We start from the raw sequence: 23,966 nt of genomic DNA, 5'->3' as shown, positions 1-23,966 counted from the left end.
CATCTTTCTGATGGGGAATCAGCAGGTAACTATGAAACTATTGATTTAAAGTATTATGAAACTCATGGAATCATAGGAGAGCCAGAAAGTCCACGCTAGTTGATTTAACTAAGAAGGAATTTATTAAAGTAATAAGAAACTCATGGAATCCTAGGAAAGCCAGAGAGTCAGACTTGGGGGAGATGTATCAGGTACAATGCCCAGATCACATTGGGAAACTGCTCCAGTGAAGGTTTCTGTGGTGCCACCACTTGCCAATGAATCCCGTAGTCTGTACTGAATGCCAAATGCTCTATCACAGCTGCCTCCAAAAGAATGAACTCCTGGGGCCGGGGATTTAGCTCAGTGGTTCCACCGCCTGCCTTGCAAGTGCAAGTGCAAGGACCAGAGTTTGATCCCCGGTACCGGAAAAAAAAAAAAAAAAAAAAAAAAGAATGAACTCCTTCACTGCCACTCTCAATAAAACAGTGGATCCCACTGGACACCTGCCTCTTTATTTTGCTCACTGGTTTGAAGTCATGTGCAGGAGTGTTGGACTGGCTGAGACTGCTCTATTAATTAGCAAGGTAAGATAAGAGTGAGTTCTTTTTCTTTGGAGAGTAGGAATTCACAATGTGGGATATTATCCAGACTTACAAAAAAGTGTTCCAAAGACAAAAGGCACCCACAAATATGGAATGTCTCTGTGGTGAGCATAAAACAAGCTATGTTTTGTAAACTGAATGATCTAGTTTCACTTTATATCTAAATTCATCTTCATAACTTTTTTTTTTAATAGAATCTGGTTTAAACAGTTCAGCCTGTCTCAGGTGGGTGAGACAGGCCTGTTTAACTTTTTTGTTTTGTTTTTTTGTTTTTGGTACCAGGGATTGAACTCTGGTCCTTGTGCTTGCGCAGCAGGCGGCAAAACCACTGAGCTAAATCCCCGGCCCAGGCCTGTTTAACTTTTGGAGACCATCTCTGTCAAAGTCATTACAGTGCATCCAGATCCCACATCAAATGCAATTTAAGTATTATCCCATGTTAAATTAAAGCTTGCCACTTGTCATGTTTTATAGACATATGCCTGAACTCCTATTAATTTTGGCTCTACTTTTTCTATGTTAACATGATAATTATTTTAAATCTCAAGTATTTTCCTAAGTCTGAAAAGCACACTGGCCCTAAGCAGTGTGTCTATAATGCCTACTGCATCAAATGACTTTAATGCTCCGTGAAGTGTGAAAGAATCCAGTGTCCACATTTGGACCAGAAAGTTAAATTAGCAGTCTCCCTGGTCAAGACAGTGTTGTGGCAACAGTGGTAGTGATGAGATCCCCAACAGGGTAAGAGGAGACAAGAGTCAGGCTGTAAGGTACTTATGCATGTGCTGGCTTTACTATAAGATACACATACCACTAGCTTCTGTCATGGTTTAGAAGATAATAACTTTTTTCTTTGAGATCTGTGAAATTAACATATGATGGGCCATAGAAGACAGAATGTCTAGATATGCAAAATGATAAATGTATCACAGAATCAAACCAAACCAAAATAGGTATTTTTAGTATTGCTTTCATGATTTTTTTCTTTAGTCTTGGGCCCTCACTAATTCTCTCACCAGTGAGGGAGGGGGAAATATATATATATATATAGAGAGAGAGAGAGAGAGAGAGAGAGAGAGAGAGAGAGAGAGAGAGAATAAACAACACCTGAAAGCAAGGTGATCTGGACATTACATAGATTACTAGACCTTTGAGGGTAATGTAGAGAATTTCTAGCTAAAGCCATTTAATTACATTTTTTAAAATGTTAGTTTGTTGGGGTTGTACCTAGGCCTATTATTCAGAATGGAGTACCATTTTTTTCATAGTCTTCATTCTAATGCTAGAAGCTTATCCCTCCCCCCTTAGGTAAGTTTTTTTTTCTTTTAATTGTCTAAGGGATTAACTCTCACCTCATTATCTTTGTTAATCACTGCCAGAGCTTTTTCCTATTCTCCATCACAGTGGTCAAGAGACTCACAAAGAAAGTGCTAAATTTCTGTTCACAAAGAACATTGATTTTCAGCTGTTGCCCATCTCTGCTATATGTTTCCTGTGAATGTTAGAATGGTAGCAGTGGGTAGAATTAAATATTTCTTGAGAAGCTATTCTTAATGTGTGGTTGTGGGAGTTTTGATGTCAGAGCAATATTGAGTGTCCAGTAAGGGAAATCATAGGAAATAGAACCGAAGCCATTAAGATACCCAACAGATAGTTCCTTGGAATAGTTTAAAATATTCTCATACAGTTCTTTTAAGCAGCTTGGTTGAAAATTTTTGTATAAAAACCAATTTTTGACGAAGTGGAGATATTTACATTTGATATTTGATAGATGTATCTGTGGACTTTTTCAAAGATAAAGAAAAAAACGTAGATATGAAAATTGAGATTGTAAAATGAAAATGCTCTCTCAGCTAAAAATTCCTTTCTAGAAAGTTACAAATGCAATTATCCTTGAATAAATAAATAAACCTTCAGGTTTTCTCAGTAACATGTCACCAAAAAAATTAAAAGATGCCATTACTACTCTTAGCAATACAAAATGATGAAGATAAGGGCCGGGGATTTAGCTCAGTGGTGCCGCACCTGCCTTGCAAGCACAAGGTCCTGAATTCAAACCCTGGTACTAAAAAAAAATGATGAAAATAATTGAAACAAATGAAGGAGCTAAAGATTGGTGAAAATATTATCTTTCTTTGTATAATTAGCATTTGCTCGGGCCGGGGATTTAGAACAGTGGTTCCAGCGCCTGCCTTGCAAGCGCAAGGTCCCGAGTTTGATCCCCGGTACCAAAAAAAAAAAAGAAAAAAAAAGTTTGCTAGTTTAATGTTCATAACAGGCTTGTGGATTTCCTAATTAAGGTAAAATACTTAATTTTCTTGGTTTTAAACGTATCTTTTTTTTTTTTGTAAATCAAAAACAGAAAACTTAAAGTATATCACTCAGATTTTAGGACAACAATGGGTAAGTGTTTTAAAGATTTAGGAATCCTTTCATCATTTCTATTCCGTCAAGTTCATGGTCACAAAATAATAGAAACTAATGCCACTAGAGTAGAAATTAAATTTATTGACTATTGGGCAACACCCCGAATCTGGAGAAGGCTAAAAATTGGGCCTTTGGAAATGATCAGGAACCGAGGCAGGCTGAATCCAGGAAACTGTCCAGATCCACCTGCAGGATCAGGCTAGTTAGGATGCTGCTCTGAGACACACAGCACTGCTGTTGCCACAGGACCCCCTTCCCCCCAAATCGGGGATGAACTCAGGACCTTGCTGCTGCAAGGCAGGCGTGGCACCACTGAGCTAAATCCACTGGATTCTTGTTATTGCTGCTGCTGCTGCAAATAATTTGTCACCTGTGTCTTTATTTTGTCTTACTTTCTCAAGATTTAAAGTCCCTGATTGGAATATCCAGTTGACAGAGTTCTAAGGTACATAAAGAACATTTTTAGTCTTCGGAGTTTTGGGGGAAAATAGGTATATTGTGTGAGGCTACCCTCACTTGTATCCCTTTGTTCCCAGGATTGTGTATGTTGACTACGGAAAAAACAAGTACCACATATTGATTATTGATTTGAAGGATATATTTTATCTTATAGGTCAGTATTTTATTCTCACAGTGTATTGTCTCCCAGCTGACACTGCAATGGAATCTTCAATTTAGCCTCTGTAAGAGGTGAGCCGCTTTTTGATGAAAGAAACATAGGAGCAGTAAATTCCCTGGGTTATCAGCCTATGGATTTATTTTTTTACTGTAGAGTGAGCTCCCTTTTCAGAATCAATGTGCTGTGGAGTACCACATGTCCCTTACACTTCTGTCTCAGCTTTTCTTTCCTTCTTATCTTTACTTTCTATCTGCAACCCGCAGTAATAATAAAAGTACCATAAAAATTCTTTTTTTAGCATTCCTCAAGAGGAATAGTATTTCTTCTACTTGGTTATTTTGGTTTTAATGGAATTATCCTAGTAGTAAACTTACATGTAGGGACAAGTAATCATATGCATATGTTCAGACATCAAGTCTCTTAGTTCTTAGTTCACTTAATAATTTGAGATACAGGGCCAGGGATTTAGCTTAGTGGTGCTGCCGCCTGCCTCAAGGTCCTGAATTTGATCCCCAGTACCGGAAAAAAAAAAATGAAAAAAAAAGTTTGAAATACAAGTATCCTTTACTTATACGATAATGTTGTGTTATTTGATTAGAAGAATACAGTACTAAGGAAGGATCAGACCAAAGCGAGACTGAAACCCAGCAAGGCAAACATTAAATCCTGTAACTCTAAGCCTGGCATCCAGGGCACATAGTGGGTGGATATGGGTCCCAAAAGGGTTAGGCAGCCTCGTCCCTATGGCCTTGCTGGCTGCAGCTCAGTGGTATTTCTCTTGGGCTGACTTTGCTTGCTGCCTGTGGAGTTTCCATATTCCTGGCATCTTTAATTTCCTGCTGCCTCCATTACAGCTTTGGCTTCACTCTCACAATTTCATTTATTACCCTCTCAGGGACTGCTTAAAGGGACTCTGTGTCACACACCCACTCTCCTCCCTGGCCTTCCTTAGAAATCTTGGTGAAAGTCTTTGTGACACCACAACTCTTACATCCTGCATGCCTGTAAAACCAGCATTGTGGCCCATTCCAAGGTCTGCTGCCAGCTGGAGCAGTAGCCAGGTTCTCTTGGGTAACAGCTGCAGTGATCTGAGTGCCTGAATGGCTAAGAAAAAGGAAGCAGATCTCAGTGAGTCAGTTCCCTAGGCAGACCAGTGCAAGCAGTGCATCCCTAGGCTCTATTCTTAAAGCAAAGTCTTCCAAAACAGTTTACACTTTTACACCCTTGTGACTGTGCTGGGTTGGGTCTGGCCAATTCCTGAGATGCTTTCAAGGTGCCTTTTCTATATTTGGCTTCTTTTTAATGGCCCTAATCTCTTATTAACGGCCCTGAGTTTACAACTATTTCTTTTCTAAGCTAAATGGCAAGTTTTTCAAATCCTACTTCTTTTTGCTCACTGTAAATGTGGTTAAAAACTGCCATTAATTCCTATACCTCCACCTGCAATGCTGTGCTGCCTTGAAATTTCCTCTGCCAGATAAAATAATCAGTCACCTTCAAATTGAGCCTCACACAAAGTCTCAGGGAATGGACAAAATGTGTAAAACTTACTTGCTGGAATATAACTATAATTGCCCCTAGTCCAGTTCCAACAGTCTTCATTCCATCTGATACCTCATGATCAACACCTTTACTATTTGTTGCTATTCTCTACTATTCCTGTCGGCATTCTGGTCTTCTAATCTCCCTCCAGAATTGTCCATTAAGCTCTGCTTACAGTTTAAGCTTTCCAGAGTATCCTTTTCCAAACTCCTCCTGCAAACCAATTCCAAAGGCTTCTGAATCACATGGTTGCTTTAGTCACCCTGGTACCAACTTCTGTGTTAGCTTTCCATTGCTGTGACCAAATACCTTACATAAACAACTTAAATAGAGGAAAGGTTTATTTTGGCTCATGGTTTCAGAGGTTTTAATGCATATGGGCTGGGTCCATTATTTCTGGGCCTGTGATGAGATATAGTACCCCCAAGGCACACCCCTGAGGATCCACTCACTCCCTCCAACTAGGCTGCACCTTCTCAGTTTTTACCACCTTCTGAAAGTGCCATCAACTGGGACCAAGCTTTTAACACCTGAATTTGGAGGAAAATTTAAGATCCAAAACAGATCTAAGTGTAGCTAGATAATGGAGATAGAGATAAATATACACAGTGTTTTTCTGAAAGTAAGACCTAAGTGGAAAATAAATTCAGCTGCAATTAGTATCTGGTCATTACCATGGTGATGGTCAGTGCCATGCAGATTCTCTTATTTATTGGTTACTCTGTAATGGCAAGGAAGGCAAGAATAGGCTGATTAGAGCTGACATTTTTGATATCTAGCTAGGTCTTATTTTGGGGGAAACATGATGCATATATACGCTGTGTACCACAGCACAGATATATTTTTTCTGTTAAACCTACTTCTGTGCCAATGAGAAAAAAAACTTGCTTTATGTACACACTTCTTTTGGACCTTCATCTACTGTAACTCAAATATTATTTTGTTTTTCATTTCAGCTGCCTTCTAGAAACATAAATCTTTTGTTATTATTTGTTTCTTTTTTGTCCTTTTCTTTTCCTGGAACCGGGGATCCAACTCAGGACCTTGCACTTGCAAGGCAGGCGGGGCACCACTGAGCTAAATCCCCAGCCCTTTCTGTTTCGTTTTTGTACAAATCTTTTTGGTTTCTGTCTTGTACTCCAACTACTTTGAAGATGAAACACAGTCTAATAACTATTATTATTCTTTTATTACTGTATTTCATTATGAAATTTTGTTTTATTTTTTCAAAAATAAATTCAAAATATTATTGGCTTGTAAAAAATGAAAATCAAAATGTAATATTCTTGAAGAGTGCTTCATCCATTCTCATGGATTTTATAGTCATTATTTTTTACATTGTAATTTTAAACTTTGACTTGTCTTCCATTTGCTCTCTCCTCTTTGGTCTCTTTTATGAAATAGTAGTCACAATAATAAATAATATATAGGATTTGTCACTAGCATTGTATAGGCTAATGTGCTTTGTCTCATAAAAGAAAATTCAACTTTAAGCTTATGTGGAAAATAATACTTATATTTTTATAATGATTTCATTCATATTGTTTATTAAAAAAGGTAATTAAAATAAAGAAAGGCTATCTAGCTATAGATAATTGTCAGGTTTTTAAGTGAATATAACTTCCTCTTACCAAAAGGCAACAATATTTCAAATCTACTTTTTTTTTGGTACCAGGGATCTAACTGGTAAAGGTGTGGAGTCACATTAACCATAGTAGCTCAAATTCCACTAGACACAACTCTGGATGCAAATTTGTGATGAGTCCTTGAATCTGTAAAACTATGTCAGACTTTGCAAATTCTCAAGGCATAGGCAGTTGGCATTTGTTCCTGTGCACTGTGCTCTGCTTTGTAGGGGGTAGAAAGAGATTTATCCCTTTTTTGCCCATCAACAGGTAAAGGCCATGGTTGACATACCCCTAACAAAAGACTGGTTCACAATAGAAAAGAATAACAAATTTATTTGATCATAGTTTTGTGTGACACAGGAACCTTCAGAATGATGACTCAAAGACTCAGGGTAAACTAAGTGTTTTTATGCTTAGGTTTGATGAAGCATGGGCAGGCATGTAGAAACATGATTAGACATAAAGGGTATGATCCAATGCTGAGAGACTGAGTGGGGAAACCTAGTCAGGCCATCAGTCCAGCATTACTTCCTCCCAGGTATGGGGCAGAAGCCTTTTGAAATGGAGGTCTTATGATGGGAATTTCTTTATGGCCAACTCTAAGATAAAAAGTTGGGGAAGATTAGAGTTCATATTTTTAAGCTTTATGGTTTCAGGAAAAGATATTCTAGTTTCTATGATCTACCTTGGGAAAGAGAAATTCTAGTTTCTGTGGCTGGCTTGTCACCAATTAGCTGAGAGTTTCTTTGCTCAACTGAGATAGAAGTTATAAATTCACAAAGTGCAGGTCCTTTGAGTTTAGGGGCTCCAGGGTTTGAGTGCAGTAGCTCTCAGCCCTTGGTATTATAGCTTTTAGTGTTAATAGCCCTTGGTGGCTTCTAACCATCCCTATGAGCTCCTCAACAGGAGGCTCATAGCCCCCTTTGCAGCTATCTAGAGCTTTCCAGTAACTTTTGCTGCCTCATTGGGGCTCTCTTCTGGTCTTTCTCAGTAACTGCCATTTGCTACCAGTCACTGCCGCTGGTCATTGCCAGTGACCACTGGTTGCTGCTGGTCTCTGGAACTCTTCAGGGCTAGTAGCCCCTTGTAGTGCAAGCTCTCCCTGGGATAAGAGTCATGAGTAGGCAAAAGGACCACTTGAGTGAGGTTTTGTTGGGACCTTCGCTGTAGCATGGCAGTGGGTAGTGCACAGGATGGAACCCTTCTCCACTGACCTGAAGGGTGTGAGGGAGCACTGTTTACATAAAACAGGAGTGAGCCCATGTGTGTGCAGTTTGGTGGACCTATTGGAAAATTTAGGGCAGAATCATCAGAAATGGCTGCAGGGTGGGGTGGGGTCATCTGGGATGAGTCTATGATACAAGCCTGCTGTGGCCAAGGCACATATGTCTTGGAGGTATCGGCAGGATATCTAGTACAAGTATAGCTGTCATGGTCAGAGCTCAGCACAACTTCAAGAGAACTGGCTGCTTGTTTTTTTTTTTTGGTACCGGGGATGGATCTCGGGTCCTTACGCTTGCGCAGCAGGCGGGGAAACCACTGAGCTAAATCCCCGGCCCTACTGGCTGCTTGTTTGACAGTTCCTTTGTTTCTGCAAAAATGGCAAGTCTAAATTCATGACTGCCACAGCTTTTAAGGCCTCTGCAGGACGGCCACCAATGTTAATCATGGCCCATTGGAGTTTGGAGTTTTCAGAGATATCAAATATGGGCACAAATCCCTCCCTGATCTTTGCTCTATCAGGTATTATTTTCCTGCTGCCACCATCAGCAGTGCCAGGAGAAGCTGGATCAGGGTAGGGGCTTTGTGGCTCTCAGCCACCTTAGTTCCTATCAGTGCTCCCTACAAGCTAGTCACTGAAGTAACCCCAAAGATGTTGGGAGGACACTGAGGTCAGTTGCCCCAGGCCACCCTTAGGGTGCTGAGGATGAAAGTGAGGGTGGGGTATGACAGCTGCTAATTGGATCATTCCCCCTTTTGGCTATTGGAGGGAAAAAGGAAGACTCATGGGTCTCCTTTTTTTCTTCTATTGCACCTTGAGTGGGGAAGTTGGGAGCAGGAGATAAGAGAAATTCAGAGAAGTTTTGCTACTGAGGCCTACTGGAGTGGCCCATCTGAAACTGGGTACCATCAGAGCAAGAGGTTATTTTGTCTTTTCCTGTCTTTTCTCTCCTCATTTGCAGGCTTTGAGAGTGTTTTGAGTTTAAGGAATAGATATGAAATATAGGTTATGAGACTTTTTGCGCTAGCCATATTAAACTTAATGTTCAAATTAGCCTTCTTAAAGGGCTCTTTTAGCTTTGCCACCAAAATCTGACCAGCCCAGAAATCCCCAAATCTCACATAGACTCTGTTAGTCATTTTTCTTGTCACTGGCACACAATACCCCATGCCTGCAACTTAGAGGTGAAAAGATTTATTTTGCCTCACAATCTGTAGAGGTTTCAGTCCATAGCAGACTCTGGTGCAGGATGGCATAGCAGAAGGACATGGCAGAGGAAAAGTTTCTCATGCATGGTTGATGGGAACCAGCCACGCCCTCAGTGACCTGTCTCTTCTGACCAGCCCCTATTTCCTAATGGAAAGCCACCTATAGATCCCCCTAATCTAGTTGTCTTCCAAAAGCTCCACCTTTCAGCACAGGAGGCATTGGTGGAGGCATCTAAATATAAATCATAACAGATTCCACCTGATTTTCCTGTCATATAAGCTTTACTGGTAACTTTGAAGCAGTGTGGACTTTTTTTAGCTTGGTGACTCAGGAGGTTTTACAAAACAATAATAACAACAAAACCCTTTGTAATATCTTATGGATAGAGAATTATCTTATAGTGTTAATTTAAACTAGTATTTCTAGATAACATATTATATTATAGATAGACTTTCAATCTGAAATAGCCTTGGCTAACTCTGTATCTCTGCCTTTTTTTGGTCTCTATTTAATCATACTTATTTCTCATCATTTATCAAAGTAGAGCTAGTAATGACTTTTTGGGTTATTCTTCCAAATTTTGTTTGTTATTCTTTTGAGTGTTCTAATTTAGCTGGACTAAAAAAGAACATATAAGACAAAATAATCAATCCTATCAATGTTAGAGTGTTAATTTACCATAATTTGTCATGATCTGGTAAATAAGGTTTTCAATATATATCATGTGTGGTATGTATCAAAATTCTCTACATAATAAAAATAGTCACTTAAGAGAAGCTATCTGTAAAGTCAGAGCATGGGGGGAGGGAATTGTGATGTACTGAATGTTTAAGATCTTCATGGTGTAGGATTGAGTCAAAGTATTCCATCTAGAACAGAGGTACTCTTGATGTAGTTTAAGGGATAACCTGTGTTGTTGTCTCTGATGTTACCAATGAATCTGCACAAACATATGATCTCCATCAAATGTAGTTAGGGCCTGGAATTACACCATTCATTTTCTTTTTTCTCCTTTAGCAGCCCTGAAGAGTTTTCACCAAATTGCAAACTGGAGTCAGGTAATGTTTGTTTCTGAGCTTTCAGAGGAAGCTGTTTATTTTAGTAGGCAATTTTCATGTGTGATGGAGTGAAATGTTGAGACGGCAGCCTCTCATCAGTGGACAAACAATGCCTAAGAATTTAGCTAATGGCCCCCCTTCAGTGCGGAGAATAGATGGCAACAATTGTACTTGCAGACTAGACCCAGAGCTACTTGTTTGGCTGCTAGGTGTTAATGCAAATTTGTTCTTCAGCTCATTCAACCCTGGGGCTCCCATCCTTTGATTTAATTAAATGTAATTGGTTACATTGCTCCTCCCAGGCCCCTGAGGTGTTTTTGTTTATTGCTTACTCTTTGGAATAAAGCTTCAATTCATGACACAAAATGCTGGATAAATAAGTCTTTTCCCCTCTATGTTGGATTTGCTGAGAGATTATTTCCTTCAAATAGTTTGGCTTTACTGTTGAAAGTAAATGACCAGTGAAATAAACTCATTGAGTGGCAAATGTAGCATATCCAAAAGTAAGGAATTAAGTAGGGTAAATTACATGAGATCAGGAAAAGATATGAAATTGTAATGTTAAATTAATAAAGATCTGCAAGAAAGTACTGTAAGGGCTATCAACAACAAGGTTTTAATAAGTAAGATTGTCATTGTTGTAGCACATTATTATTAAAAAGTTACTTTAAAATGTCAGTTATTAAATAGTCTGTAAATTCACTTTTTAATGTTGAATTCTCTTATAAATATGCAAATGACATTGTTGGAGACAAAAATGAGCGTGATATTGACTTTAAGTTAGCACAATTAGTTATTCCTTTTTAATGAGTGATCTTTTCTCCTTGTGCATTAAGTATATGTTTTTCCTGCCTGAAGATATTATTTTTTGGTAAATTGATACTTTTTTCCTATTTCAAGTATTCATCTTAATTTGAAAAATGGAATAAATTATCCTTGTACTAATTTCTGAGGTGGCACTTATAAACTTAGACTATTAATACCATTAACACTTGCCAATTCAGTTTTATGTACCAAAGTGTATAAATGACTTTTCTTCTTTTTGTTCTTGTCAGTGGGATAAAATAGCCTGCCAGAATTGTTGTTATAGTGCTGCTGGTTTAGTTCCTTTATTGCTGTCTTTTTTTTCCTTGTCTGTATTTTTCCCTTTTTTTAGTGTAGAGTTATAAGATCAATGACATTTTCATTAATGCAATAGACTTTCTAAATCATGCTGTGTCACAACCTAACTTGTGTCTCTTATGATGGAAGAAAATGAAAAATCCATGATAAGAATACAATTTCTTACAATGGAATTGTTTTGCAGAAATTTTTTTCCAAGACTTTTTTCACACACTGTTGCTGAGGTACTAGAGTTTTATGCTTATCATGTTGTGCTACCAGGATAGGCCTTTCTTCTGGTGAGTGCCCTGATGAAAATCAAGAAAGAATTTAACAGAAAACACTTGTGTTGGGAAGTGAGAAACTGGTTTCAGATGTCAGCTTAATAAGAAGTGTTCAAGAAGAAATTAAACACCATATTCACATCTTGGAAATGAGCTGTTAAAAGGATGTGGTTCACCTTCAGAGCAAGCCTTTATAGACAGAAAATCCAACTGTGGTCCTGGCTCCAAAACCGTAGGTAGAAATTACAGACTTTCTTTGACAGTTGTGTTCAGGATGATTTGACATTTTGCCTGGTTTACGTGAAGGAGTCATAGTTTAAAATAACCCCACATACAGGCAAATAAGAATGTTTAACATATTATATCTTGGGGAATACTGAGAGTTTCTCTTGTAAGTGGAAATGTAATGTCATAAACAGAAGGGAAGGAAATGTTCCAGTCTTTTAGATAAAACCAGATACTCTTCACTTGTACTTGAGTAATTTTCCACCCTGCACACTGTTAATAATAAGCCCATTGCCCATTCCCTGACTGTGACTCTCCTGAATCCACAACTTTGATTGGAAACTCTCAACCCCTGACAGGCGTCCAGAGCACTGATTACGAAGGCACCCCACACACTTCCATCATAAACATTTGGCAGATCAGGGAATGCTGAAAAGTGATGCCCCTGGCTCTCAGAAGAGGGTACTAGTGGGAGAAGAAATAGAACATTTTCCTTCTTGCAGCTGTCAAAGAGTGATTATGTCAAATGAGTTTTTAAGGAGCCACAAAGTAATTACAAGGTAACTTCTTGACATTATTTTCCAGTGTTTGACTCAGCGGATGATGATGATTAATTGATGTATATTATTTTATGGCTCTCTGAAACTTTAATACTTTAGAGGTCAGATTAAGTTTTCATTTAGACTAACAATAAGTGCCATAAATCTTAACATGTTAACCCTCCCTTTGTAACAGATCATTTCCTAAATTATCCTTATGGTTACAAACTAAGTTTCAACTCCTTTTTCCATGTAGATTAAAAAATAATAAATCATATACTTTCTTAGAAACATTTAATTCTTTTTCTAAGATCTTACTGTTAATTTCTGTGGCTGTTGATGGAATGAAATAAGTTAAATCATGAAAAATCCTTAATAGTAAGCAAATGGTAAGCGCTCAGTAAACGTCAGCTGTATTAAAGAATGGCAAAGTAATCATTAAACTTTGGAAGGGTATTTCTTTCTGTGCTGTCTCACTAATCTGTGGTCCAGTTGGTAGGGAAGAGTCTAGCATCCTGCTTCTCATCTTCTCTACTTATATTACATTAGAGCTCTTCTATTTTTGGCTTAAATCATTTTATTAATTTTAGTTCAATTTAAAATAGTTGGAGATACTTGAATACATTTAAATATATTTACATCTTCTTTTCCAGGGAATTTCTTATATATGAATATCTGTATTAATCAATTCTAAATACTATAAGTAATTGATTAGAGTAAGCTAAGAAGTGGACATTCATTACTAATAAAATGCAAGCTAAGAAAGATTAATTATTTATTTTTATTAAATTCTTTTATTGGTACATTGTAGGTATACAACACAATTACATTTCTCATTGGGAATTGTACCTTTACATAATGCATCTTGGTTCTCATTTTTTCCCCATTCCTAGCCCTCCCTTCACGCCCTCCACCCTTCCCTATTTACAAAGACTTTATTTCCATTTTTTCCATTTCTCATCATTTTTCCTTTCCTTTCTTTCCTTTCCCCTGCCCCTTCCACTACCTCTACCCCTTTGGACCTTTTCTTCCTATTTTGCATTATCGATTATTCATTCTAATCATTGGTACATTTTAGGTATACAATATAATGACATTCATCATTGGAAATTTGCACCTTTACATAGTCTCTCTTGGTTCTTATTTTTCACCGTTGTCCAACCCTCCCTTCAACCCCTCCATTCCTCCCTATTTACAAAGATTTTGTTCCTATTTTTCCATTTTCTCATATTAATCCCATTCCCTTCTATCCTTTCCCCTACCCCTCCCACTTCTTTCCCCTTTGCCCCTTTTCTTCCTATTTCACATTACCTATTATACATTTAGTCCTTATTTACACTTTCAGTTTCTCACACCAGAGAAACTATTCAGTATTTATACATGTGTGTCCTATTTATTTAAGAAAGATTAATTAAAAGAGTAAGTAATAAATATAATGGACTTTTATTGTTTTACTGAATTTGAAAATTTTAAGTGTATCTTTTTTTCAAATCAAAGTTATCAGTGCCAAGCGTGGTGGGACACACCTGTAACCAGGAAGCTGAGGCAGGAGGAGTGCTGTGAGTTCAAGACCAGTCTGGACTACATAGTGAGTTCAAAGCCAGCCTATACTGCATAGTAAGACCCTGTCTCAAGAAGCATGCTCGCACACACACACAAAGTTGTCAGTGATACGAGAAATGTTTAGTTATCTTAGGGTTTTCATTGACTCATACACTAAAAGATGTTTCATAGCCAGAAAATTTCTTATAAGAAAAATGGAACTCTCTCACATTCTGAGAATTCACAACACTTTATATTTAGCATAATAGAAAATATTTTTGTTTCTTTTTGCCTTTATTTCATATAATTTATATTTGTAACCCCAAACTATTCAATAAAGATAAAATTCTGTTGAGAATGTGAAGGACATATAAACAAGTTGGTATGGTATAAACACTAACATTTCACTATCTTTTGAAAACATGCTTCCATATGGCTTATATAAGTGCTTTTTTTTTGGTACCTGGGATTGAACTCGGGTCCTTGCGCTTGCACAGCAGGTGGCGAAACCACTGAGCTAAATCCCCAGCCCCTTAAGTATTTTTTTTTGAGTAGCACTTACAAGAAGTTTTTACATATCAGTACCTAAGTTTTTAGGTATCTCATTCAAGAGGATTAGTTTTTCTTAAACTTAAAGAAAATATGTTAGAATCAAATATCTTACTATAATGGGACTGTTGATGTCCTTTTATAGAATGAATGTATTTAGTTGTGTGGTGGTGTGTTTGTGGGCTGTGAGTGTGTGTGTTTTGGAAATAAATGAAGTAGGTGAGCTATTTATCTGCTGTGCTGCTTCTGCCTGCCAACTAGATATATCATCAACACTCCAGGTACAAAAGATGTTTAACCAGTTCAAATGAATAATCCTCCTTTGTCTCTACACGTGTTTCACAAAGAAAAGATGTTGCTCTCATGGTAACAGAAGGATGGTAGTCTAGGGTTGGCAGTGCCATCTTCATTATGTGTATGCTGAATGAAAAGAAACCAAGTATTCAGCTGTGGGCTGTGTGGTTGAGATCTTTTTTTGTGTGTGGGGGTGTTAGTTGAGGTCTCCATTGATAGGATATTTTAGACTTTTATAAAAACCATCTGTTTATAGGAAGCACAGGAGTGCACCCGTCTGTTGAGTTTATTATATGTACTGCAAATAACAGATGGCTTAGCAATAGGTTTACCCTTCTGTAGGAATTTGTTGCCTCTTAAAGTAACATCATTGTCTTTTAATATCAACACAGCTTAGGACATTTTGATGAGGTTTTGATATAGGGCAGCAAGTAATCCAAACAAGCAAAATAATCCAAAAAGGGAAATATTATAACTCCCTACCTGCTAGATAGCCAAACCATGAGTTCATGTTCTCTAAAATAAAAAAATGAATTCTGGGAATTCATTTAAGAGTAGGAAAAATTTATTGAGAGAACAATAGCTTCTGCCTAAAAGAGACAGAAGGGGGACTGGAAAGTGTGTTGCCTGCCTGTGCCACTTTTCAAAGGTGTTTTATAGGGCACAAGCCATGAGGTGAGCTGGGTACAAAGTGGGACAAAACTATAAGACCCAATGGAAAATCACAAGGGCATGAGGTGGGACAAAACTATGATCAATCAATAGGATTACAAGTACAGTCACTCAAGTAATATTGATTAATTGGGGGTCAAATGGGAAAACAAGTTATTTAGTAAGCATACAAGGAATTTCCAGAAAGGAAATGGGCTAGGGAGATTGATGCCTATTTGGAATATCAATCACTGCTATTTATCCCCAGGGGAATACAGGTGGGTGCAGTACTTTTTTTTTTTAATGATGCTAACCAGTGAATGTGCCTCCATTGTTTTCTATGCTGAGGGCCCAGCCTTGTCATTATAATACTTTCTAACTAATTTAGCTATCTGCAATAGTTTGATTTCTTTCTAAAGTAATACCTCATTGTCAATCTGATCTACAAATCTCTCACCAACTGACTCAACCTTCCTTGTTGCTCAGTCATCAGCTCTGTAGCTCTACTCAAATCTCTCTTTTGACACGTTTGATAATTTTCATTCCCTACCAGAATTTTTGACTGGAAACTTGTAAGTGCCTAGGACTGGGCCAAATCTAAGAGTTAGATATATTTATTCTATCTCTATGATTTCACAGACTACAGTACTTATAAAAAGAGATTATAGTACACAGGCAGCTGTGTACACAACTCAGCTTACAAGGTTTCTCTTATTTAAAATTTCCACAGCTCTTATATTTTCTTGAATTATTATTTTTTTGTTCTTGTGAAATATGCTGTAAGGTCCTTAAGACTAGTGCCCTGCTTCCTTTTTTTTCTGTAAACTTATGTAAATACATTGCTTTTAAGATGGGAACAGAAACAAAATGAAACATAACATACGTAAGAGATAAAGATTAAAAATCAACATTATCTGTTAATCTCCTTCATTGAGTGAGTGAATTATCCAAGACAGTAAGGAGGGGGTACATGTAGATAATTGAAGGGTAAGCTGATAATGTGTCTGACTTGATTGGGACAGAAAAGTCTTCCACTCAAACGAGTAATAGTCTCAAGCCTAGCTACACAACCTGCCAAGAGTAACATTCTTTTTATTCGCAGTTTTTGGCAGGGGTGGCAGGCTCTCAGGTCAGTATGATGCTTATAAGCTAGCCAGCCAACAGTTTAGGCACTGGATGAAATATAAGTACTTTCTACAGCATTCCACATATGCAGCCAAATGTTCAGTGAATTTTGTCATTTTGATGATGATATAATTATGTCTAGCCTCTCCCTATCCCCAGTGCTGGGGATTGATCCACATCTGAGTACCCCTGAGCTACATCCATAACCCTTTTTAAAATTTTTGTTTTGAGATAGGGTTTTGCTAAATTGCCTAGGCTGGCCTGGAACTTGTAGTCTTCCTCATCTTAATGCCTCCTTCTTAGATGTTGTGTTGTGCCCAGATTGTGAAGTCCCAAAGACCACCAGGAGGCCGTTTTCGATGTAAGCACACAAGGGTCGTTTATTCAAGCTTAAGCAGGGACTCTCAACTGTCACCGACACAGTGGATCGAGATTGAGAGCCCTGAGTCCCTAACTAGCAGGGTTTTTATTGAGAATACAACAAGCTTTGGTTATTAGTAGCCAGGTGATTGGTTAATACTTAATACATATGAAGTGTAGGGTTTTGGTTGGCTAGGCTTTGGGGGTCGAAGGGGATTACGTATTGGTTTTTGTGAGGGAGAAAGGGGCAAAGATTAACGGCCGGTTGTTACATACTGATCGTTAGCAGACCCACTAACTAATGGCCGCATCTATCTTGTGTGGACAGTCAGCTCATTAACTGCTTATCCTACAGATAGTGTGCCTGGAACGCTCTCTCCCCGGGTACACAGGTGGTTGGGTAATAAACTCAGGAATTTCAAGTGGTGAATTCCTAGTTTAAGCACAAATTTGAGAGAACAAAGGAGACGGCTCCAAAATGGAGTCATTTTGGTCCCACAGTTGTTTCCATAAACTTTATCTATAAATTTTTAAATATATAGTTTAATTCCTTCAAGTCTTTTTTTCTTCTATCATGTTTTATCCTAGTATTTCTTGGGGCTTTTAAAATTTAATTTAAATTTAAATTATTTTTGACACATATTAAACATACTATTTTGACACATTAACACATATGCCTTTTATGAGATATAATGTGATATTTTAATTCACATATACACACTTCTCAATTTTTTTAAACCTAAAAAAATCCTACTTTAATTATTTATTTGATATTTCTAGATTCCATTCCAAGTTGTGTGAAGGTATTTAAAAAGTCTGCTTTGCCATCATATCTTTGCAAGGTCTACGTATAAACTTATATTTGAGTCTGAATTCAAGTTAATTATTTTTTTAATTTTAAACTTCCATGTTTAATAAAACATGGAAAGTTTTCATTTAATTTTTTTTATTCAGTTTTTAAAACTTCCTGTCTTATCTAGTTACTGAATACAATTGCATGTTGTTAAAATTAACCAAATTCAAGGTAAACCCAATTTTTGTAAATCTCACTAGATTTAAATAATATTTTAATCCTCCTCCCCATCTTTTAAGTCAGAAGATCTAGCTATCTATAGACCTCTAGCTTTTATACCCCTCCCAATTTTCCAGTCTTTTTGCCGTCAGCATATGCGATTCCATCATCTCAGATGATAGGGCTTGTAAACTGTTGCTTTCTCTCTGATGCTCCTCCCCTGTGCCCTAGCTGAGTTGGTGGCTGGCTTCTCTTTGTTTCTAGAGCTCTTTGTTTATACTGAATTGTAGCACTGTCCTTTTGTATTGTAATTATCTGCTTACTAGCCTGTGTCCTTAGCACAGTAGTGTCTGTTTATTGTTTCCTCCCTAAATCAATAAACACTAGTTTGTTGAATGAAGTAGTCATGTGAATGTGTGTGTGTGTGTGTGTGTGTGTGTAAGGAAACCCAAAAGCGAACATCAAGAAATATTAATTCTCCTTATTTAAGGGTTTGGTGAAATTCAGCTGTTTTGTGAAAGCTCTCCTTTCCTGTTTTAGATGAAGGTTGCTAATGGGTTTCCAACAAAAGTGCCAGAAACCTAGCCTGCTAATTTACTGTTTCTATTTGCATATATTAAAGTAGGACCCCAAATGAAAATATTAGAGTGGAATGTGAATAATGATTTGAGGTCAAATCAACTAGAAAACATAAATAAGTTTGCTGTTATTTCCAACTTCATATAATAGCATCACATTGTCTCTTGGGCACGTATGTTTTGCAATATGAGCATCGTTAGGTTCTTTTGAACAACTACACACAATCTAATGAATTTACATATATAAATACTACTAATTAACATTTGTTTATTATTTTGCATTTCACTGCTATTTACTAACAGATTTCAAGACAATAGACAATTTTGTAACCTCAGTTTTATAAAAACCACTAGTATTTTTGGTCCCTAGCAACCATTTAGTATGTAAATTAGGTATTCTCAGGCTTAATGTACTTCATTTTTATAAAACAAATACATCATTAATCTGATTAAGTTCTTGGATGGGAGTGCTGTCCTCAGATCATTGTGGATCGTTTATTGTTGGGCACACATCCAAAAAAAATTCAACCATGGCACTTACAGTCTAGGTTTAGAAGAATTGTTGAAACCTCCTAAATGACATTTTCCAGAAGAATAGAAAGGCACTGCTTACTTACAATTGCAAGCATTACCTAAAACTTAATGATGTTCTTATCCTTAATTGCAACTCAGTTTGATGATGATTCAGTGCCTGAAATTATGCCATGTTTTTCTTTGATGTTATAAAATGTATAATGAAATAAAGGTGATCCAAGTGACTCAAAAATAGATTCTGGCTTTCCAGTAGTGACTTAATCACTATGTTTCTGAATTCAGAAGTTACTTGACTGTCATGGCTATTATTTGGTATGTCTTTTGCTTTTAGTCAAATTTACTACGTAAGAACTAAGAATGTTTAGTATAAAGGTTAAAGAAAGTTCACGATGTTTTCATATAGCAGACAGACTTTTTAAAGAAAATTTAAAACAAAATTATTTGAATTCTGCCTTCTTTGTTCACAATTTACAAAGTTGCGTATCCTCCTTTTGGAGGTAGTCTCTGATGAACCCTGATATAATAATGGTTTTCATTTACTGATGTCTGTCATATTACATCACCTAGAAGTTCACCTAGAAATCCGGTGAAGTTGGCATGTTTCTTTCCACTTTACAGGTAATTAAACAGACTTAAAGAGGTTAAGTAGGTGCCCAAGGGCATACAGATAGCGTGTGATTAATCTAGGACTAAGACTCACTTCTCACTGCACAGCCTTTGCCTCTTCAGCAAAGGAAAGAAAGAAAGAGGACACACTAATAATATCTAAGGCCCGCTAAGTGCCAATCATTTCAGACAGGGCTTGGTGAACTTTTCCTGCAATGGGTTAGAGAGTAAATATTTTAGGCTTTTACCACAAAAGATCTTTATTGTATATTCCTGTTTTAAATTTTTAAAAATAAATCTTTAAAAATATAAAAGTCTCTCTCAGCTTGAGGGCCATAGAAAAACAGATCAAGGGATGGATTTGAACAAAAGTCCGATTTTGTGCAGTGTCAATAAGCCCCATATACTCTCTGGAGGAGTATGTAATTGTAGTCAATGAAATGATTTATATCCATAATAATGATTTGTAAACCTTGAGGAAATAAATTATGTTCTCAAAACTTTTTAAGAAGGTGTGAAAGTATCACATCTTAGATTTTCATCAAATTGAAATAAAGTGTTGGTATTTTAGTTATGTTTTAGATAACCACACTACATTTTTTCAAACACTAAATTGCATAACAGATAAAATGAAAGGTTATATTACAAATGGGTTTTTTTGACAATCGTAGAATTTACATGTCATTTTAATTTCGTACCTGTGTTTAATTTTATTTTTTAAAAAATCTTACCTTGATTTTGAGTGCTTACCATTCGGTCTCTTTTATTTATTTATTCTTAGTGCTAAGGACTGAACCCAGGGCATTGAACAAGCTAAGTGTATGCTCTACTACTGGGGTGCATCCTCAACCTGTCCCTAAATTTTTGATTTTGCAAACTACTAGGTCCCCTCCCTCCCATATACATTTTATTGAAGAATACTAAGGAGTGGCTGAGAAAATTATATTTATCCTTAAGAAAAAAGGATCTTCAGGCTGGGGTGTAGCTCAGTGGTAGAATGTGTGCTCAGCATGCCCAAGACCTTGGGTCCAATCCCCAGCACAAAAGCAAAAACACTTTGAATAGTAGCTGAGATTTATGTTAATAGGTTAACATTTAACTAGATATAAATCTTTCTTTCTCCAATTCCTTAACTCATCTGTAACCTATTTTCATCAGGCTAGAGGAAAGTAGACTCCTGCTTCAGTCCTTCCCCCAAAGGGCCCCTAAGCAGGGTCACTGGGGGGAGTTGTTCTCCTGATGGATGATGGGGCTTGGAAGGGTATCTGGCGCTGTTAAACCAATGGCTGAAAATCTTCAACTCCCTTCTGTCTATGCTTCTCTAGTATTTTTATTTTCTTTAAACCATTAGTAGTATTCCTTTTGAAAAATTCAGTATTGTTTTGGTCAGACCAAGAGGATCTAGAGTTGTTTGTATATTTTAGCAGACTGGAGAGGGATCATGTATGCTTAGGTAAGCATACTGCTAAGGACAGGCACCCCTGTGGGCCTCCAGTCCTATCTTCTTACACAGTAGCCATCCCAAAACCTTTTATCTAGCCCTCCGATGGTTGCAAGGATCAAAACTAGCCCCACACAGGCTCATAATGTCTCTATAAAACAAAAAAGTAAATGTTATCATTTTTAATGTGAGATTATCCAAACAAGCATTTTGAGTCAGTATTTAGGTAGGGAGGCTTTTTGTTCATACCTGCTCTTTTGTTTCCAAGTCATCACCATTGTATCAAACACACACTCCTGTGAAAGTGGGTATTGAGTTGTCTGGTTTGGCCACAAAGGAAATTGCCAAAGTCTGATACACAGACAGTTTTCAAATGACATTTACTGAGCACTTATTATGTACTAGGTTCTATCCAAGACACTTTACAGTCATTTTTATTTAGTCTTTACAACCACTGCAGGAGCAAGGCAACGTGTAGGTTGAGTAATTTGTTCACAGTAAACCTATCTAGTAAATTACAGAGGCAGAATGTGAACACAGACAGTATGACACCAAACCTGTTCTATTAAGTAGAGAAATAAGATTTTTATGCTTAAAAATGTTTTATCTTTCTGTAACACCTTTGAATAGAACATATATGAAAATAGGACATTATAGCAACAAAAGACTATAAAACTTGAAGCAATGGGAAATTATGAAAGCCATTTTAGGAATAAATAAACTAAAAGTTTCTGAGTTTAAAGCAGCAAATCAAATGATCAGAATCAATTATTTGATAATATGATATGGCATCCTTTAATTCATATGTTATCTTTTTTGTTCATATGAAAAGTATATTTTATAAAATGTTAATGAGTTTAAGTGAAAAATGAATTCAGGCAATATTTGTTGAATGTATCTTATATGCAAGAAATGTAGGATAATGTAGCAAATGGAACATAGCCCTGCCCCTGAGTAATTTATGGTCTAATAAGAGGTAGGTAGAGTAAGATAAGAGTCAGTTTCAGAATATTGGAAATATCCAGGAGGCTTACTGATTAAGGCCTGGGGAAAGTCAGAGAAGTTTTTCAGAAGCAGGGAAATCTAACCTGGTACCTCTAGACGCAGAAATTAACCTGGGGTTGGGGTGGGGGGAATGTGTGCCTCAAAAAAGAGGGCTCAGTGAAAGTTGTCACAACTTGCCCTTTAGTGAGGTTTGAGTTAGAACCACTGGGGGAGAAAACAAGGTGAATCTGCATGGGTCAGAAGACCAACATTGCCAAAGACCTTCTGTACCGTATCCCAAAAGCAATAGGGAGCTAATGAAAGTGATATGATCAAGTCTCTACTTTAGAAACATTTTCACTCCAGCTGCAGTGTGCAGAATGGAATGGAGTTGTCATCTTGGCAATTGGTTGGAAAGAGGCAGTGGCATATACAGATAGACCTGAAAAGGGGAGTTGAAAAAGATGTGCACAAAATAGTAGTTTGATTAAATATGGGATGTCACCAAAAGTCTGTGTGTGACGTAATGACATTGTCACTGGTATGATGCTGTTATACCCAAATCATTAGCTGTCATTCGTATCCACTTTTTTATGGCACTATTCATTCACCTAATTAATTTTTACAGAGTTGATTCTGGGAAAACAATAATTTGTTGGAGTACTCTTTACCTGCAAAGGTTTTATGAACCAGTATTTTTAAAAGTTCAAGGGACAGACCCCATGTTGAATTTTTAAAGCTCATTCATCTTTTTTTTTTTTTTTTTTTTGTATTTTGTAGTTTATTTAAGTTCACTCAGACAGTTAGTGAGGAGCTGGGATTTGAACTCAGACAGGCTGGCTCCAAAGTTCATGCTCTTAACCATTCTATTTCCTCTCATATATAACACTAGGCTTAGGTCTTCCTACTATTAAATCCACTATCGGTAAATTAGCTTTAGTTAAACATTAGTCATCGGGCCGGGGATTTAGCTCAGTGGTTCCACTGCCTGCCTCGCAAGCGCAAGGACCCAAGTTCGATCCCCGGTACCAAAAAAAAAAAAAATTAGTTATCACATTAAGTTGATGACCACAGTTTGAATTTAATTGGTTTTGAGGTTTTTGCCTTTAATTTGTAGACTTGTTTTGGTTTCATGGTAATATAAAAGCTGTAAATGGAAGAGAGTTATACTGAAAATGGGCAAAGCTTGGTTGTTGCCCCTTTTTTGTAACCTACAGTGTTCTGTGCTCCCCCCGTTTTTACTCCCCAAATTGTTTTATAATTACTGCACCTATTTTTCCTTAGACTGATGACTTGACCAAAAGGACAGGTGCTGAATGAATAATAATAAAAGGTAACTCAATTGGCATCAGTTTTTTGAAGGCTCTCCCAATCACTTTTGGAATCTGAAATTGAAACCACCATCGGCTTTGTAAAAGCAACAAAAACTTTTTTGGGGCACAGTTTGCCATCATTATTGTTTCTTATCTGCCTAAATCGCTTTCTGTACCAGTGACTTTATCCTGCAGTTAATCACCTCTATTTTATATCCTTAATTTTCCCTTCTCTGTAGAATCATCCCAGTCAGTAAAAATGTACTATCCACCCCATTTACATTCAAGCTGCTGTTCTACTTCCCTGCCACCCACCTCCTCTCTTTGTTCCTTTTCATGGAAAAAACTTAATGGTAGAGTTGCTTCCACTCACATTTTTTTTCTGCTGGCGCTGGATTCAAAAGATGACAGTGTGTTCTGATTCCCTAGATTCATCTGAAAACTTCTCCAGGCTTAAGAGAACTGTAAGTCAAGAAGTGTCAGGAACCAGCAGCAGAGTTGCTGGATGAAGCCCCTGAAGATGGACATTTCCTAATTTG

At 37.2% G+C, this 23,966-nt stretch overlaps 1 protein-coding gene and 1 long non-coding RNA gene across 5 annotated transcripts in view; both read left to right on the top strand.

The window, feature by feature from the left end:
• The window catches only part of Camkmt (calmodulin-lysine N-methyltransferase), a 442,726-nt gene that overhangs the window by 60,002 nt on the left and 358,758 nt on the right, over positions 1-23,966 (top strand). The gene's annotated exons all lie outside the window — the stretch shown is intronic.
• Positions 105-22,906, top strand: LOC147826994 (uncharacterized). The gene is made up of 2 exons (XR_015452988.1): positions 105-12,459; positions 13,936-22,906. It is a non-coding gene; the product is annotated as an uncharacterized LOC147826994 (long non-coding RNA).

This window comes from Heterocephalus glaber, unplaced genomic scaffold (assembly GCF_053883595.1).
Source record: "Heterocephalus glaber isolate CG9 unplaced genomic scaffold, H.glaber_assembly_v1.0 deba00001457, whole genome shotgun sequence".
Taxonomy (NCBI): Eukaryota; Metazoa; Chordata; class Mammalia; order Rodentia; family Bathyergidae; genus Heterocephalus; species Heterocephalus glaber.
Note: the sequence above shows the minus strand (reverse complement) of the source record. Positions and strands in the feature narration are given on the sequence as shown.